This window comes from Elaeis guineensis, chromosome 9 (assembly GCF_000442705.2).
Source record: "Elaeis guineensis isolate ETL-2024a chromosome 9, EG11, whole genome shotgun sequence".
NCBI lineage: Eukaryota > Viridiplantae > Streptophyta > Magnoliopsida > Arecales > Arecaceae > Elaeis > Elaeis guineensis.
The window spans coordinates 4425092-4430845 of NC_026001.2; positions in this window are offsets into that span (position 1 = coordinate 4425092).

The window sequence follows — 5754 nt, forward strand, 5'->3', positions numbered from 1 at the left end:
GCCGTTGGTTCGGCGATCGGTGATCGAGCCATTGATTCGGCGATCGGCGATCGAGCTGTGTTGGTCGAGGCCCTTTTGCCTTCAGAGGCCGAGGCCTTCGATTCGGCAATCGATGATCGAGCTGTTGATTTGGCGATCGGCGATCGAGCCGTGTTGGTCGAGGCCCTTTTGCCTTCAGAGGCCGAGGACATCGATTCGGCGATCGATGATCGAGCCGTTGATTCAGCGATCGACGATCGAGCCATGTTGGACGAGGCCCTTTTGCCTTCAGAGGCTGAGGCCGTCGGTTCGGCGATCGATGATCGAGCCGTTGATTCGACGATCGATGATCGAGCTATGTTGGTCGAGGCCCTTTTGCCTTCAGAGGCCGAGGCCGTCGGTTCGATGATTGGTGATTGAGCCGTTGATTCGGTGATCGACGATCGAGCCGTCGGTTCGACGATCGATGATCGAGTCGTAGATTCGACGATCGGCTATCGAGCTGCTTCGATCGAGGCCCTTCGCCTTCAGAGGTCGAGGCCGTCATAAATACTCCGCTCCTTCGATCTCTATCAGGATCTGCGCACGAGGAGCGGAGAGAGGGGTGTAGGAGTCATACCTGCGATGCGTCGGTCTCAGACTCCGTTGTCAGGATGAGATCCATCTATCGGTGGGGCCCGCTGGGTTCAGCAGGAGCCCAATTTTTCTTCCGCTTCTCCTTCTGACCCGTGCCCTCGGTCAGGCACTGATCGAAAGCTCTTTCGTCTGCGTGCATATATTTGTACACGCGCTCCAGCAATTCGACATACGTCCGGGAGAGGATTTTGTCCAAGGAATAGGTGAATCGAGACCCCCTTAGTCCCCTCTTCATGGCCGAGATAGCCATGTCTTCGTTGAGGTCTCGTACCTCAAGTGTGGCCGCGTTGAACCGAACCACAAAGTGTCGTAGAGTCTCATTTTCTCTCTGCTTGAGAGAGAAAAGACTGTCTGAGATTCGCGGCGGCTTCCGACTGGTGCTGAAATGAGCCACGAAAGAATGTTCAAGCTGCTCGAAGGAGTGGATACTTTTCGAGCGGAGGTCGGAGTACCAGGCCCTGGCAGCTCTGCGGAGTGTGGCGGGGAAGCCGACGCAAAGGAGGGCATCGGTTGCCCCTTGGATTGTTATGAGAGCCTTGTAGCTCTCCAGATGATCAATTGGGTCGGTGGAGCCGTCGTAAGGCTCCACGTGTGGCACCTTGAACCGACCGGAGATCGGCTCGTCGAGGATGAGTCGGGAGAGAGATTGGGCAGTCTGAAAGTCAACATCGTTCGAGGACTTCTGTCCGTCCACCTGCAACTGGGCAAGCCGGTGGTCGATTTCTTCGAACCTGCGTTCGTAATCGTCGGCCTGTCGGTGCTGAGAGACCCCAAGAGTGGAGTCTCCTGATGAATCCGAGAGGGAGGCGGACGGTGTTCGCGGCCGCTTCTCCTTCCTTGCTCATTCCAGCTGGGAAGGGGTCAGTCATCGAGATCGACGGGCATCATGCCGCGGCCGCCTCTCTTCCTCTCGGTGGGAGCGCTACGACAACCGTTCCCGAGGAGGAGACGGAGATCGATGCGGGCATCGGCGGCTGCTCCTGGAGGGCATCGAATGCGCCGTCGATTGCTCCGTCGACGAGTGCAGCAACCGGGTGGGTTGAAGGTATTTGACCGCGTCCGTCAACACGGTCATCTGCCGCACGATCGCTGCGATCTGTGCCTCCGTGGTTACCGCGGGATGGGGAGAGCTAGGCTTTGCGGTGGGGAGTGGTGGGGAAGCCTCTCCCCGACGGAAAGATCGTCTCGCCGATCCAATGGCTCTCGACCGCTGAGCCCTTGTCCTCATCATCTCGAAAAGGTTCTTCGAACTCTGTGGAGGTCGTATGCCGGTCGTACCCTCCCTACCTGGCGTGCCAAACCTGTTGCGGCCAATCTCCTCGTCGCCTGGTCGCCGGGAACGAGCACCTGCAAAGGAAAGTCCACACTGACCGAAGATGCCTCCGACGGGGACCCTCCGATGGTCAAGTCAGAGAGGAGACTAGGCAACGGTAGAGAGGAATCAGGGGACTCAGCGGTGGAGAGAGCGAGAGAGAGAGAGAAAAGCCCCTTTCAAGCTGCTGCCTTACCTCATTTTATAGTAGGAGGTGGTATGGTCCCACCGTCGGTGATGTAGACAACTGAAGAGTTGTCAAATCGTCGGGGGTTGTCACGTCGTTGACGAGCTGACAGGTCCTAAGAATTAATTCGCATCCTTGGCAGGACAGCGCCCTAGGTTTCCTGGCAGGACAATGCCCCCTGGCGGTTGCACGGCATGTCCTTGATAGGACTGCAGCCCATGCCGCTCGTTCGACATCCAGGAAGGCCCGTAGAGGTCGGACGTCGGTTGTCCAAACCGACAGGGAGTCGGTGATGTCCCACCCGACAAGGAGTCGGCGATGCGAGATCGGCTTTCAGGCGATCAGAGGCAGTGTTGGCCTGTTAGGCCGACACGTTCCGGTCGGGCATGATCGATAGTTACCGTTAGTGTTGCCCGTCGTCAGACGGGCAAAGTCGGTCGGTCCATCCTCGAGGATGGGTAGGCATCGGGACCCGTCGGTGAGTCGGCGTCGAGGATGGGTCGGCGTCGTGACCCGTTGGTGAGTCGGTATCGGTGAGTCGGCATCAGGGTCGTCCGTCGGAGTCGTCCATCGAGGTCGTCCGTCGGAGTCATCCATCGATCGTCGGTCAGATCGATCTGAGGGTAAGTCGGCGTATGGGGGTCAGTCGGTATATCCCAACACTATAGTAGATACTCAGCTGACTACCGACTATGCGTTGGCTCAGTTGCTGAGTTTTGTAGTTGGTTAGATGTCGAGCTAATCTAGTCCGCAGCCATATTATTTGAGTCATTTTTTGATATAATCGGTTTAATCTCGAGAATCTGAGTATGTTTTGAGGGTTTACTTCAACAAACATCAAATTGGATCTGACTTAATGGAATCTGACCCGTTGGGGTAGATCCTCGTCGCTTAGCCAACCTCATAAAGTCATCCGAAGGCCGACCTCACGAGGAAGCCGACATCATCATAAGGAGACCAACCTCACGAAGTCATCCGGAGGCCGATCTCACGGCCTCTATATGAAGTCATCCGAAGACCGACCTCACGAGGAGGCCGACATCATCACAAGAAGGCCAATCTCACGAAATCATCCAGAGGCCGACCTCACGAGAAGGCCGACATCATCACAAGAAGACCGACCTCATGATGTTATCCGAAGGCTGACCTCACGAGGAGGCCGACATCATCATAAAGAGGCCGACCTCACAAGGAGACCGACCTAATGAGAAGGCTAACATCATCACGAGAAAGCCGACCTCACAATGAGGCCAATCTCACGAAGTCATCCAGACACCGACCTCCCTCCGGATGACTTCATGATGATGTTGGTCTCTTCGTGAGGTCGGCCTCCTCATGATAATGTTGGCTTCTTCGTGAGGTCGGCCTCCGGATGACTTCGTAAGATTGGCTTCCAGATGATTTTATGAGGAGGCCAACATCATCACAAGGAGGCCAACCACACGTAATCATCCAGAGGTCAACTTTATCTAGAGGCTGAGATCGACTTCATCAGGAGGCTGAGGCCAACCTCATCAGAAGTCATCCAGAGGCTAACTTCATCGAAAGATCAAGGCCGACTTCATCAGGAGGCCAAAGCCAACCTCATCAAAAGTCATCCGGACGCCAACTTCATCGGGAGGTCGAGGCCAGAGGCCAAAGCCGAGTTCAACAGGAGGTCGAAGCGGACCTCATCAGAAGTCATCCGGAAGTCGACTTCATCGGGAGGTCAAGGCCAACTTCATCAGGAGGTTGAGGCCAACCTCATCAAAAGTCATCAGAAGACCGACTTCTTTCTCGATACCTTACTGACTATCCAAACTGACGACTAAATCGCACCACTTAATGGGCTCCTTCAACAGACTTCTTGACACGGGCGTCAGCTGAATGGCCGAACGACAAGCGTGGCCGTCACGCCATCCTAACAGGCCACATCAGATCATGTCGCTCGATGACATATCCCGACCGACTGGCTATACGTCATGATGGGATGTTACAAGATCATTAATTACATTATACGCGTTATAAGGCCTACTGCCGCGGCCACTTACATCCCGAATAGAAGGCATGTCCACTATCAGAGTCATTTAAAGATGCCCATGTAGCATCATACGGCTGACAGGACATAATTGACATGATCACCTATCCTCTCACTATCCATTATGCTCTCTCTATAAATAGAGGTAAGTGGGGACTCCTCCAAGTATCTTAGCCAACACAGTGCCAAAACTATGCTATTCTTTTCACTATATTGAGTCACCTCGCTGACTAAAACATCGAAGGATCTCCATCAGAGCTACCTCCGGTGAGACTTCCTTTGTAGATTCATCTTCTCCGACACCGAGTGGAGACTACGCCACCATTCACCGGCAACCTCTCGCTCTTGCCTTTGGCCTTGACTATGTGCACCTTCTCCATTGACAACACACCATCTCCCGACATCCCGTCGGTTCGCATTCAGATGCAGCACCTACTCGGCTCCAAGCCAACTATCCATCGAAGGAAGGCCCAACGTCAGGAAGGGGGTTAATCGAGTAGAAAAAAAACTTTCTCTCAGGAATCTCTATGGCCAAGATGAAAGCACAAAATGCCTCCACAAGCTTTGCTCAATGCTCATCGTGGCGTGGCGTGCCTCCGTTGACTCACGGAGGGCTGAGCGCTTCACGACCACCGATGATAGCAGACCACCAGTAGTTCACTACTCTCGTGCAGCAGATGAAAAATCTGATGGAGGTGTCTACGATCTCCAGCAGCAACAGCAGCACCAACCTGAGGAGATCGTGCTGCATAATGTACCTTCCTACCATGATCGTCGGATCTAATCTCAGACCTACGCCGTTCGACTCAACGCTCCCGTCGGACGAGTTCTTGACCCACCCGATGGTCACTACATCCTGACTCCCGACGCACTCCATGTACCAGCTCCGGTGATTGCCAATCTCCTTCTCCTTGACGAGCTCCATGAGAAGGCCGACCTCACGAGGAGGCCGACATGGACTTCATCTGAAGGCCGACCTTATCAGCTTATCCGAAGGCTGACTTCATCTGAAAGCCAACTTCATTTGAAAGCCGAGAAGAAAATCTGAGAAAAAACTTCGACAAGACTGACAAATCCGAGGAGAAAATTCGAGAAAGTCCATCTCACCAGGAGGCTCCTACAAAATGGCCAAGCACCGAGACTCTAGGAGGCAGACGACTCGAAAAATCTATAAGATAATCATTCCCTTGTCGGTTAGTATCTGATGAAGCATTAGTCGGCTAACGCTCAATTGATGAAGCCGGGGTGGGTCCATCAACCACGATTGCACCCTCAAAGGGGCCGCAGCATCGAGTTGAACACAGATGGATCCATCGATTATAAGAGCACCTGTTAAGGCTCAAGGACCACAGTGCCAAGTTATACATGAGGCCTAGGCGAAACAAAGCCATGAGACACACGCGGCCTGCATCCACGCTGACGGCTATGGCCCCACATCCGGTCAGGCCCACGCTGTCAAAGCGAACAATTTTAAGTACAGGAATGAGGCTGTACGTAGTTCATCCCATCCGTTTCCTAAGCCACCATGACAAAACCCTAAATCCCCCACAACGGCGTTGCTGTTTGCTCTATGCATGGCTAATCTCCTATGCACATGGCCAGAGGGGGACAATTCCTCCTTAG